Source organism: Psammomys obesus, unplaced genomic scaffold, assembly GCF_907164565.1.
Source record: "Psammomys obesus unplaced genomic scaffold, mPsaObe1.curated_primary_1811, whole genome shotgun sequence".
In the NCBI taxonomy this organism is placed as follows: domain Eukaryota; kingdom Metazoa; phylum Chordata; class Mammalia; order Rodentia; family Muridae; genus Psammomys; species Psammomys obesus.
In genome coordinates, this window is record NW_026595981.1 from 21,874,987 (window position 1) to 21,889,485 (window position 14,499).

A 14,499-nucleotide genomic window follows, 5' to 3' on the forward strand; every position below is an offset into this window, starting at 1 on the left:
CTTCTTCTTCTTCTTCTTCTTCTTCTTCTTCTTCTTCTTCTTCTTCTTCTTCTTCTTCTTCTACCTTTTTGTTGTTGTTGTTTTATTTTTGTTTGTTTGTTTTAGACAGGGTTTCTCTTGTGTAACAAGAGCCTTGGCTGTCCTGGACTCATTTTTTGTAGATCAAGTTGGCCTTAAACACACAGAGATCCACTCACTTCTGCCCCCCAAGTACTGAGATTGCTGGGATTAAAGGTGTGCACCACCATGCCTGACTTTTAAAAAACATTTTAAAATTTTATATTATTTTATATTCATTGATGTTTTGCCGGCGTATATGTCTGTGTGAGGGTATCAGATCCTCTGCAACTGGAGTTAGAGACAGTTGTGAGCTTACAAATGTGGGTGCTGGGACTTGAACCAGGGCCCATCTGGAAGAGCAGTCAGTGCTCTAAACCAATAAGCCATCTCTCTAGCCCCTGAGCTCTCTTTGCTTCTTAAAATCCACTTTAATGCCAGGCAGTGGTGGCTGTTCTGGAACTCACTCTGTAGACCAGGCTGGCCTCAAACTAACAGAGATCCACCTGCTTCTGCCTCCTGAGTGCTGGAAATAAAGGCATGTGCCACCACTGCCCTGACTTTATTTTTATTTTATGTATACATGCATGCAATACTCAAGGACAGAAGAGGGCTTCAGATCCTCTGGAACTGGAATTACAGATGGTTGTGAGCCTCCATGTCGGTTGCTGGGTACCAAACCTGGGTCCTTTGCAAGAGAAACAAGTGGTCTTAACCACTGAGCAGTCTCTCCAGACCCTCAGAGAACTATGTGTGAAAATAGGTTCTCTTCTTCCATCACTGGGACTTGGGGAACCATTCCAGCTCAGGTCATCAGGTTTGGTGGTAAGTGCCTTAACCGAGTGTGGTGATTTGAATAAGAATGGTTCCCATAGGCTCACATTTGAATGCTTGTTCCCAGTTGGTGGAACGGTTTGAGAAGGATTAGGAGGTGTGGCTTTGTTGGAGGAGATATGCCACTGCGGGGTCAGGGTGGACTTTAAGGCTTCAAAAGACTCATGAGAGCCAGGTGGTGGTGGCACATCCCTTTAATGCTAGCACTCAGGAGGCAGAGGCAGGTGAATCTCTGAGTCTGAGACCAGCCTGGTCTACAGAGCAAGGTTCAGGACAGTTAGGGCTACACAGAAAAAAACCTGTCTCAGAAGAAAAGAAGAAAGATCATGCCAGTATGCTCTCTCCTTCCTGTGGATCAAGATGTGAGCTTTCAGCTCTTCCTGCTACCATGCCTTGTTCCACCATCATGGACACTAAATCCTCTGAAACCATAAGCTCAAATACTCTTTCTTTTTGTTGCTTTTTTTTTTTTCCAGATGGGGCTCCTCTGTGTAGCCCTGGAACTCACCTTGTACACCAGGCTGGCCTCAGGTTCACAGAAATTCATCTGCCTCTGCCTGCCAAGTGCTGGGATTAAAGGCGTGTGCCACCACCCAGAAAGAAAACCTTAATTACACATTGTGTTCATGTTTGCTTGTATGTATGTGTGTAGGTGCCCACAGCGGCCAGACGGGAGTGTCAAACCAGCATTCCATGCAGTTGTGAGCTGCCCAGTGTGTTGGGAACAGAACTTGCCTCTTCTGTGAGAGCAGTAAATGCTCTTACCTCTGTGTTTTCTCTTCAGCCCCCCCAAATCACAGAACATTGGTTTGTTTGTTTTTATATTTCGAGACAGGGTTTCTCTGTGCAGCTTTGGCTGTCCTGGACTCACTTCATAGACCAGGCTGCTCTCAGAACTCCTATAGACTAGGCTTGACTCATAGAGATCCACCTGCCTCTGCTTCCCCGGTGCTGGGATTAAGGACAAGTACCACCACCTCTGCCTAAAAAACTAGATTTTTATTTTTGAGTGGGTTGTGGCTGGCGTTATTTTTCATCAAGTAGGAATATACCAAAACAAAACAAAATAAAACCCTACCAAATATCTTAGACAATTTTTTTTTACAAAATCTACATAATGCCATGCAGGTCTTTAATCCTTTTAAACTTGCTTCCTAGAAGTAGTTATTCATAGCTGACAGTAACAAATCCTGTCAGAGGTTCAAGTTAACCTGTACTAACAGACCCTGCCAGACAGTCCAGCTGATCTTACATTTTACTATGATTCAACAGTGTCATAACTCAGACTTTGTTATCCACACAACGTGGCTACTCTCTGGTTGCGCTCAGGATGTACTTTGGAATATCCTCACTCGCCTCACCTGGAACCGGTCAGCTTAAAGGTTAACTGATAATACTTCTGTCTAGTTAGCCAAAAATATCCTATTGCATTGTACAGCTGGCCAAAATGTGTTACTGCCTCCCTCGTCTTCTGCACTTGGTTTTCCTATCAAAGCCTGTCCCAAGAACAGGTTGATGTCACAGTTAGACTCCCGAGTCCTTACTGTGTCCCTGGTGGATCAGCTTGGAAAAGGCGTTCAAACAAATCATCAATGTCTGACTGAAATTGGTGTCTGAGTGTTTTGTGTGGCTATTCTTGGACTACATCAAAAGCAAGTTGGGGGAAAAAGGGCTTATTTTGGTTTGCACTTCCAGATCATAGTCCATCATTGGAGGAAGTCAGGACAGAAACTGAAACAGGGCAGGAAGCTGGAGGCAGTTGCTGATGCAGAGGCCGTGGAGGGGTGCTGCTTACTGGATTGCTTCACAAGGCTTGCTCAGCCTGCTTTCTTATAGAACCCAGGACCAACAGCCCAGGGACAGAACCACACACAATTGGCTGGGCCCTTCTTAATTTATCACTAATTGAGAAAATGCCCTACAGCAGGATCTCCTCAACTGAGGCTCCTTCCTCTCTGGTGGCTCTAGCTTGTGTCAAGTTGACATGAAACCAGCCAGTACAGCTGACCTCTTGCCAACTTTACACACAAACACATCACTAGTGAGCCACAAATCATCCTTTTGTATTCATCCCCAAGAAGCCATTAAAAAGATAAATAAGTCTAAAAGCCCCACAGTCTTTAAAAATTCAAACACATTAAAAGTTCAGTCTCTTGAAAATAGACATTCTCTTTTAAAATCCAAAGTCTCTCAATTGTGGGGTTTAGAAAATACTTTCTTGGGGCTGGCGAGATGGCTCCAAGGTTAAGCTTAGCACTGGCTGTTCTTCCAAAGGTCCTGAGTTCAATTTCCAGCAACCACATGGTGGTTCACAACCATCTGTAAATAAGATCTATTGCCCTCCACTGGCATGCCCTCTTCAGTACAGAGTACTGTATAAATAATAACTAAATAAATCTTTAAAAAAGGGAAAAAAAAAAAAGAAGAACAGAAAATACCATCTTAACCACGAGGGGTAATGCATGCCTGTAATCCCAGCACTCTGGGAGGCAGAGGCAGGTGGATTGCTGAGTTTGAGGACAGCTTGGTCTACAGTCCGGGACAGCCAAAGCTACACAGGGAAACAAACAAACAAACAAAAATCTTACTTCGAAAGGGAAAGATCAGGGCACAGTCCCAATCAAGTCAAAGCCAAATTCCAGTATCTGGGATCCATTCATGATCCTCTGGACCCCTCTAAAGGGCTTGGGTCACTTCTCTGGCTCCTCCCTGTGCAGCACACACAGCTTGTCTCCTGCTGTCCTCCACCGCTGCTGCTGTTCTTGGTGGTCATCTCATGGTCCTGGCATCACCGAAATGCTGGTGCCTTCTGCCGCAGCTGGGTTGCGCTTGCACCGATAGCATCCCATAGTCTTCATGGTGCCAAGCCTCAGCTTCTCCGAATAACCCCTTCAGGTCTGGGCCTTCACCTGCCCCTGGGCCTGCACCTTCACCCGTGGACTTTCCTGGCCTCCCACAGCGCCAAGCCTCAGCTGCTCCCTATGACCCCTTCATGCCTTCAAAACCGGTACCACCAGGGTGACTCTTACACATCACCAAGTCCGGCGGCCAGCACGAGATATGACCATGGCCGCCTCCGGAACACAGCTTCTGTGTGCTCCCAGGAAACTCCACCTCAGCGATGCCGGCCTCTTCTCAATCACCGTTAGTTTCTTAGTTCCAGCTAACCAGCACCAATTGTCCCAGTAACATAAATCACTTCAGTGGTGCTCGTCTCTTCTTAATCAGAGCTGACGCCTCAGCCCCAGCTGATCAGAATGTCAGAATCTCAAATCAAAATAGCAAACAGGCCTGATAGAGTCTTTAAACTTCACTCTAAAAGTCCCCAAGACAGACCTCCATCCTCTGCACTGCTCTCAACATTCTTTTGGTTTGTTTTGTTTTTGGAGACAGGGTTTCTCTGTGCTGCCTTGGCTGTCCTGGACTCGCTTTGTAGTCGAGGTTGACCTCGAACTCACAGAGATCTGCCTACCTCTTCCTCCCTGGGTGCTGGGATTACAGGTGTGCCACTACGCCTGGCTGCTCTCCGTGTTCTTATCTTCCAAGCTCCTAAAAACATTCCACTGAGTTCTAAACACTGAATGGATTTTCTAGCCCAAAGTTCCAAAGTGTTTCCACAATCCTCCCCCAAACATGGTCAGGTCTGTCATAGCAATATTCTACTATGCTGGTACCAACTCGTCTTAGTGTTTTTATTGCTGTCACAAAACACCATAACCCCATATGTGTGTGTGTGGATATATATGTATATAGTGGCGTGTGCCTTTAATCCCAGTACATGGGAGCCGAAGGCAGGCAAATCTCTGTGTTCCAGGCCAGCCTGGTCTACAGAGTGAGTTCTAAGACAGCCAGGGCTACACAGAGAAACTGTCTCAAAAACAAAACAAAACAAAACAAATTTATTTATTTATTTATTTATGGAGACAGAGTTTCTCTGTGTAACAGCTCTGGCTGTCCTGGAACTGTCTTTGTAGTGCAGGCTGGCCTTGAACTCACAAAGAACTGCCTGCCTCTGCCTCCCGAGTGTGCCACCATGCCCAACCAAAGATTTTTATTTATTATTTTTTTTTCAGAATTTAATTAAACTTAAAAAATAAAACATATAAAAGAAATATAGCTGGGTGTGGATCCCAGCATTCAGGAGGCAGAGGCAGGCAGATCTCTGTGAGTTTGAGGCCAGGCTGGTCTACAAAGTGAGTTCCAGGACAGCCAAGACTGTTACACAGAGGAACCCTGTCTGGAAACAAACAAACAAAAGGCTTGGGTATTTTTGTGTTTTCAAGACAGGGTTTCTCTGTGTAACCTTGGTTGTCCTGGACTCACTTTGTAGACCAGGCTGGCCTCAAACTCACAGAGATCTGCCTGCCTCTGCCTCCCAGAGTGCTGGGATTACAGGCATGGGCCACCATGCAAAGCTGGCTGCAGTTATTTAAATTATTAAAAAAATTATTTAAATAAAGCTTTTTTCAGGTTGTGTGTATGTACACCTTGAATCCCAGAACTTAAGAGGGAAAGACAGACAGATCTCTGTGAAGCCAGCCAGGTCTACATAATGAGTTCCAGGCCAATCAAAGCTACATAGTGAGACCTTGTCTCAAAAAAACAAAACCAAAACAACAGCAACAACAACAACAAAAATCAAACAAATATGAAAGACAAAAAGAAAAAAATTTAGATTTATGTAATTTCTCTCAGTGTTTTTTGCATGTACGTGTTTCCCATGCAAGTCTGGTGCCCCCGGATGTCAGAAGAGGGCACCAGAGCCCCTGAATTGGAGTTATAGGTGGTTGTGAGTGGACACTGGGAACTAAGCCTGGGTCCTCAGCAGTGGCAACACGGAGCTTTTCAGTGATGACCCATCTCTCCAGCCCCCATAGATGGCTTTTTAAAAGATTCTGTGGCCTAGGACTTTTAGCGTAGTGTGCAAAACCGAAACCCAAAATACCTAACAGCCAGTATACTGACAAAAATGTTCCCCGTTAAGGTAAGGGTAAAGCCAAGCGTAGAGAGAATCTCTTGTGTACTGTACGGGAGCACCACCTATTAATAAAAAGCTGGTGGACTGTTGGCTGAGGCAGGAAATAGGAGGTGGGAGTTCCAAAGAGCGAGGAGCACTGGCATAGCGTCAGAGAGAGATTCACCCAGAGCTCTGAGCAGGAAGGATTCATGATTCGTGAAGGTGAGGAGAAGTAAGCAGCCGTGTGGCACAAACAGAATAGAATATATGGGTCATTTAAGCTATGACCTAGTCAGGCAACAAGCCAAAGCTTATGGCCTAGGCATCTATTCACAAATAGTAACGTCTTAGCGTCATTATTTTGGGAACTGGGGCATAGTTACAAATGACGTACAATCCCAGCACTGGGGAGGCAAAGGCAGGTGTATCTTTGTGAGTTCGAGACCAGCCTGGCCTACAAAGCAAGCCCAGGACATCCAAGGCTACACAGAGAAACCCTGTCTCAAAAAATATTTTTTTAAAAACAAATAAACAAAACACACAAAAAAAGAAAATACAGTGACACAATGCATCTGATTTTCCACATGATTTTGTTTTGCTTATCAGCATACAAATAATTATATTTTCAGTAACGATTACAATTTTTATGTATCCTTTTAAAGAGCAGTCAAAAGAAGGCAGACTTAGAGAAGAAAAAGTCTGAAAAATTAAATGCTGGAATGGAGGCCATAGAACAGAGATAAGAGGAGCCTTCAAATCAGAATAAAGGAGCTGCAGAAAAATCCAATCTAAAGCCTACATCGCCACCTTGTGACAAGATTTCAGAATTGCAGCTCATTGAGGCTCTCGGTAAAGAGGCTTTAGCTATGAACCATCATAATCAGACTAAATATTATATGTATATTGTCAAGAATCAATCACTAGACGAAGGTCTATATGCTGAATTAAAAATAAAGATCCTGTTCAACGTTACCTTAGAGGAATGTCATACAATAGTCTCTATATTTCATTTTGCAGAGTTTGGAACACTAAAAAAATGTGCACCAAACCACAGATTCGTATTCAGAATCCCGGCGGGTTTTGGCCTTGGTTTCTGAAAAAGATGATTCTGAGACTGCACATTTGTTAGAGATGTTGGCCATCTGAGAAATGCCTTTACAGATTGAAGCCGATGATGCTTCAAAGTATCTCTTCAGTAAAGGGCAACAATATTCCAGACACAATACAGCAAATGTTACAGATATCTCTTATAATCCTACAGGACAAGCAATTGCAGAGAGATCTAACAGGACTTTAAAAAGACTCACAAAACAGAAGGGTATAAGGCATATAGATTAAATAATTATTTGTTGGCTTTAAATTTTATAAATGTCAATGGGAAAAATGGCACAGCTGCTGAAGAGCACTGGGATTTAGAAAGGACTTCTGGATTAGATCAGTTTATAGATCTGCTAACCTCGGAATGGAAGTCAGGAAATGTGTCAAATCGGAGGAGAGGTTTTTACAAATGTTTCCACGGGAAAGAGAAACCATGGATTCCTTCCAAATTGATAAAAATCAGATATGACAGGAGGAGCCCTCCTGAAGATCTTGGCTGCAGACAAGAAAGAGAAAATCAAGAGGAAGAATAAGACAGGTAGAGTCTTATTCTGACTGGGTGGGACATGAATGTCTGTGCATAGCCAATAAATCTTGCTGGCGACAGAGTCCTCTTGACTCTTTAGTAATGCCATTCTTTCTTATGGCATGGATGGATATTTATATTATAGTTTGGTTAAACAGTCCAAACTAGCTTATAAAGAAAGACAGTTGTCTTTCATCTTTTCAAACAAAGAGCAAAGAATTAACTTTAACTGATTTGTACATACTGCACATTCCGTGCTTGCATTTATGCAAAAAAAAAAAAAAAAAGGGTGCTATCTGTGAAAGGTTATACCTTTACAGAACAAAAGGATCAGACACCTATGAGGATAAAGCAGCCCTTACAAGATTCACCTTCAAGGATGCTGAGATGCTGAGACATTCTCATTCCAGCATTCAGCTTGATCTAACCTTAGACTCCCTCAACTGCTGTTTCACCACAACTCACTTCCAGGACAGCTTTAAAGAAAGCTGCTGGGTCTGGAGAGATGGCTCAGAGGTTAAGGGCACTGGCAGCTCTTCCAGAGGTCCTGAGTTCAATTCCCAGCAACCAATGGTGGCTCACAACCATCTATAACAAAACCTATATATCTATAATGGTGCCCTCTGATGGCATGCAGGCAGAACGTTGTATACATATTAAATAAATACATATTAAAAAAATAAAGAAAGCTGCTGAACTTAATTGGTCCAGCCTTTCAGACTGTTCTAGTCAGGACTTCATTGAAGCCTGCATTTTCACAACATTTAGAGACTAGACAGCAATTTTCAGCTAGCTTTCTTATGACAACCATTTTCCCAATTTTCTTGCCCCCCAAGCCAGATGAAAGCTACGTTTCAAATTAGCAAGAAGCAATTTTAAGAGAGACACTCCATTCCCAAATGGCCAAATGGGTTTGTTTTTTTTTTTTTTTTTTTTTTTTTTTTGGTTGTTCAATGGGCTATGGATGTTTGTTGTCATTTGCGGGGATGGGTTGCTAGTTGTTATATGGCCTGTTCAGGAAGAAAACACAGTTTAGGAGCTTAGACTCAGGAATCTCTCTCTTATGTTTTCTTTCCTCTATCCTTCTTTCTCTTTTATCCAATGTTAAGGGGAAGGGAGGAGGGAGAAAAAGAAAAAGGGGATATAGGACAAAAGGGTAGATTATTGAATCTACTTTTAAACTATAGAGCATTAATAAGCCCAAAATCTTACATGGGCCTGGCGTGGTGGCACACGCCTTTAATTCCAGCACTCAAGAGGCAGAGGCAGGTGAATATGTAAATTTGAGGCCAGACTGGTTTACACAGAGAGTTTCAGGACAGCCAGGTCTATTACACAGAAGAACCTTTTCTCAAAAAACCAAAACCAACCAAACAAAAAAAATTTACATCGGTATAAATCTTTACATATTGATACAGAACCAAAGTTACATTTTATTACATTGATATAGATCTTTGTCTATTGATACAAAAAGAAGGTTATAGTTATATTTGATTACATTTGCCTAAATCATTGTATATTGATACAAAATTAAGCTTATATGTCAATTACAATATACTACATATTAACTCTTATATAAATATTGTACCTATGCAACTTGTCTAAAAAGGCAATGGGAAGTTCTAGTCCTTCTGAAAGTTACCATCACAAACTGTTTAGAATAATGCAAGTTAGTAGTCAGCCAATCAGACTTACAGTCTTGTCGGGTACTAGTCTAGTTCATTGCAGAAATAGGCTTCCAAGTTGGGCAGATAAATAAGTAGCTAGAAACGAGCAATGTTTGCCTATTCAGACATACTGCAGATAACAGACTGTCTTCAAAAACTGCAGAGACCTACAAAATATGGCATTTAAAGATATTTTATTAATTTAAGGCTTTTTTTTTTCTTGACAACGAGGAAGGTCTGTTCCTGGCAGCACCACCTTTCTGCTTCAAAGTAGATGATGGGCATCAAAGAGTCTCCTTCTGGAGCTTGTTTCAAACGTGACAAGCTAGCTGACGGGCAAGAAACTGCCCTTGCTTCAACGGCTGACAGCATGCTTCTCAAAACGGGCGAAACTGACACAGGGAAGTCAACTTCTGAGCTTTGCCAAGACAAGGTGACCCCTGCTTCACAAAAGGCCTGTCAGATATTTTGGGCCAGAAGGCTGAAGATGACACTCCAACAGTTGCTGAGAAACTCGAGTGACCGTCCCGGTAGCCGGCGGCCTCTGTCCTTTCTGTAGTTTTGGAAGCTCCTTGCTCTGCCAACTCAGGTAATACTTATTTCTTCTTAAGTCTCTGATGGGGTTGAAGACTGGACAGTTACAGTCTCACAATGAAGCTTAAGTTGTTTAGGATTTAAGAAAATGTTTTAAGACGATATTTTTAGGTCCAAGTAGGTTTTTGATAAATACAAACTATGATAGAAAATGACTTAAGTACAGAACTCTGAACTCATCTAGGTACGATAAATAGTAGAGTTGCCAAATACAAAGGGACTAGATATTGTGAATGTAATTCTTACAAGATAGTTTTCATAATTTTCCTATTGCTTATAATTTATTATATAAGGGAAAGAGCCTTTTATTGGACTAAAAGGGGGAAATGTAGAGAGACCCTCTTGTGTATGGAAGCATCACCTGTCAAAAAAAGCTGATGGGCTGATAGCTAAGGCAGGAAATAGATAAAAGAGGTGGGTGATCAAGCAGAGAGAGAGGAACTCTGAGACAGTTAGGAGAGATCCGCCCAGGGACTCTAGGAAGAATGACATATGAAGCTGAGGAGAGGCAACCAGCCATGTGGACCACAAAGAATAGAATAAACAACAAATAATTGAAGTTAAAAGCTAGTTGGGCACTGAGCCAAAGCCTATGACCTAGGCATGCATTCACAAATAATTAAGTCTCAGAGTGGCTATTTTGGGATCTGGGAAGTAGGAGAATCTGCAGTTACAAATGCATAGTTACAGCCGAGTGGTCTTTAGTTAGATTTGTTTGTTTATTTATTTATTCAAAGCAGGGTTTCTCTGTGTAACAGCCCTGGTTATCCTGGAACTCACTCTGCAGACTAGGCTGGCCTTGAACTCAGAGATCTGCCTGCCTCTGTGCTGGGACTAAAGATATGCACTGCCACAGCCAGCTCCATTTATTTATTTATTTTCAATATTTGCCTGTTGAATTAGCGTACTTAAGAAACAGAAAACCTGGCTGCTCTTCCAGAGGTCCTGAGTTCAATTCCCAGCAACCACATGGTGGCTCACAACCATCTATAATGAGATCTGGTATCCTCTTCTGGTCTGCAGGTGTACATGCAGATAGAACATTGTATACATAATAAATAAAAATATTTAAAAAAGTATTTGGGACCATCTTGAATACCAAATTGTTGGTTTTCTCCAAGCGTTTCCCTCTTTATTGAGTCAGACAATGAAGAAATGGTGGGATTTTTTAAAAAAGTATACAAAGTATACAAATGGAACCCAGGATACTTTCAAACAGAATGAAGACCTTCAGCCAAAGCTCTGAAGGCCAAACAAAAGGTATCCAACACATCCATCCTAGACCACCCTCTCAGAATCAGACAATGGCCACTCAACCTAATCACAGGATGCCGATGCCATGGAAGGGACATTCCCGAAACTGTGCCCGACAGTTGGGCACTAGATCATGTTGGCTCTGGATGCTGACCTGGCTTAGTGCTCTGGTGAAAAGTGGATTTTCCCAGGCTGTGGTGGATAATTAGTGAGACTGTTTCCAAAAACTGAAAGAAAAAGGAGTGGAGGAGAAGGACGGAAGGGAGAGAGGGAGGGAGGAAGGGAGGGAAGGAAGGAGGGAGGGAGGGAGGGAGAGAAAGCTCATTTTCCTGGGGCCCCACTTTGGGTACCATAATTGAACTGTGCAAAAACCAACACCATTCTCACCTCAAAAGGAATAAGAAAGAGTTTATTCAGGAGCCAAACACAAGTGTCCATGGCCTGGAAACACAGATTGAGTTTATTCTAAACACTGTTTCGATGTGTTCGATATGGTAACAATTCTATGAAATTTTCTACAGTAATAGAACAAAGAAAAGCCACAAATCAAGGCATATATATATATATGTTTGTTTTGGAATTATGGGCATGGCGCCATCATGCCTGGTCCTAACACGCTTGGTGAAAATACCAGGTAGGCAGGTTACATGAAGCTGGGAACTCTCTTGGAACAGGCCTGGAATGTCATTCTCACCCTCTCATTGGTGGGGTCTGTTCCTTCATTCCGTCAGGATTTACCTAACAGTCACAAGAATGCTAGGTCCTTCGTAGACATCCGCAATAAATGGCTGCATAGAGGTTAAGATAGCCCGAGAGAATTTGGCTCTGGACCTGCAGCATTCCAGCAGTCCACTCGGTGAGGTTCTAATCAGTTAATCTTAGAATGCTTTCCGAAGGAGCAGCTTTTTTTCGAAGCGCCTCAGGCGATGTGTGCATCCAGGCCCTCCAGCTGACTTCAGGCACAGAGACGTCTTTCTTCTAGATAGAAAAATGCTTCTTGTGCTGTGGTCTTCTACCTGTCTTTTCACTTTTAAAAATGGCGTTTTATTTATTTGTTTATTTGTTTGTTTGTTTGTTTATTTCTGAGACAGAGTTTCTCTGTGTAGCCCTGGCTGTCCTGAACTCACTCTGTAGACAGCCTAAACTGGCCTTGAACTCAGAGATCTGCCTGCCTCTGCCTCCTGAGTGCTGGGATTAAAGGCGTGAGCCACTACTTCCTGGTTAAATAAACAGTTTATTATTTTACTCATTTATTTTTGAGACAAGGATTCAAGGATTCACCATGCAGCCCTAGCTGGACTCTGTGTAGGCCAGGACGGTCCCACAGAGACCCACTAGTCTCTTGATCCAAAGATTGCGTTGATTAAAGGTGTGCTGAGCCCTTTTTTTTTTTTCAGTCAGGGTCTCTTGTGTTCCAGGTTGGTTTTAAACTCACTGGGCTTGAACTCTTGGTTCTCCTGCCTCTGTCTTCCAAGTGCTGGGATCGAAGACATGCACCACCAAGCAAAGCTTCTCAAGCTTCTCAACAAGGTGTTGCCCGTTTGTTTAGTTTTGAGACTGTAACTTAATTACAGCGTTTCTCCCTTTCCTTCCCTCCAAACCCTCCCGTTTACCCTCCCTGCTCTCTTTCAAATCCGTTGCCTCTTTTTCCACTGTCATTGCTTGTATGTGTGTATTTGCATACACATTTATATTCCTAAATATAATCTCTTGTGTCCACGTTATGCTACTGGTACGTATGTTTTCAGGTTGACCGTTTTGAACTGGACAACCAACTGGTCTGCTCATCCCTGGGGAGGTCCGCCCCTCCCCCTTCCGGCTCTTCTCGGTCACCTGTCATTCTTTGTGTATGGCTGAGGCCTTGTGGGGTTTTCCCCATCCCGGTCCAGTTTGACATATTCATCGGTGTCGTCCTTGTTCAGCTTACGTTTGAGTGGTCGTGTCGGTGAGACATTATGGGTGCGGTTTCCGATGTTAACAGGAGACACAAGCTCACGGCAAACTTCCGGATCCTCTGGCTCTTAGTCCTTCTATCTCCTCTTCTGCACTATTCCCTGAGCCTTAAGTACAGGAGTGTTTTGCGGATATACCCACCCAGGACTGGGCTGCACAGCTCCGCATTTTGATTGATGGTGTTTTCTGTAATGGTCTCTGTTGCGAAGAGATGTGTCCTTGTTTGGTGGTGGTGAAGGCTGCACTTACCTGGGTAAGAGGCTACCAGAGTACTGGCCTGGCATGTCCCAAAGCTCTGGGTTCAACCCCTAGCACAAGGTCTTGGATTTCCTATCTCTCATCATCAAAGGCCTGTCTTCGATGTTCTCTGTGCGTTTTGGTTTTGGAGTACTTGTCACATGGAACGCATCTATTTTAAATGGCAGAGAGAGGGAGAAAGAGAGAGAACCTGAGGACAACTTGTGGGAATTGATTCTTTCCTTCCACTATGTGGATCCCAGGGACTGAACTGAAGTCACCAGGTTTGGTGGGGAGCACCTTTCCCTGCTGAGCCTTCTAGCTCACCCCCTCCGGCTCCTGGTGAACTTGTGTGTTTCTTGAGCTCAGGGATCATATTTCACTCTCTGTGTCCTCCGAGGTCCTGGCTTGGCACACTGCCTGGTTCGCTGTGAGGCTTCGGTTGTGTTTCCTTGCCAGTCTACGGACTAAGTAACTTCCTTCCGTTACAGGCGGGCTCCACGATTGTGCCCGGTGGCCGAGTGTTGCCGAGAAAAAGCACGTGTTCGTGCCCCTCCACCCCTCGTCCTGTCTAGTGTACTTACACCTCTGCCCAAGTATGGTCATCGTTTTCCTTTCCAAAACGACCACCGCATAGGCTCTCCTGTCTTTGACTCTCCTCACTCTCACTCAGCTTTAGAGAGTGCCAGTTCTCTTCTGCAGGAAACAGATGCTGTGCGATGGTAAACAGTAACCACAGGGGGCCTATTGGGAGGCTTGCCAACGCCTGTGTTAGCAATACACACAGTAGCTAGATACACACACACACACACACACACACACACACACACACACACGGCAGCGGCGCACGCCTTTAATCCCAGCACTCTGGAGGCAGAGCCAGGCAGATCCCTGTGAATTTGAGGCCAGCTTGGTCTACAAAGCAAGTTCCAGGACAGCCGAGACTACAGAGAAACCTTGTCTCGAAAAAATAAAATAAAATAAATACATACAGCTTGCCTGTTTTAAGCTACCTACCAAAGTTGTCATTTGTCTGAGCCAAACCCAGCACACTTTAGAGATAACAGCTTTCTTCTCAAGTAGAATGTCATCTATATGGTGAGAATGACCAGAATTCTATTTTGAGGCCAGACCTCCTTCCAGATGAATCCCAAATGCATTTTCAACGTCCCCCTTAACTGTTTATCCAATGTCTCTGTTCTGTGTATAGCTCAGTGGTAGAAAACTCGTAAGTCATGCTGAACTCCTCAGTTCAATTCCCAATATCATCAAGATTCTCTTTCTTCTCCTCCCCTTCCTCCTCCTCCTCCTTCTTTTTTTTA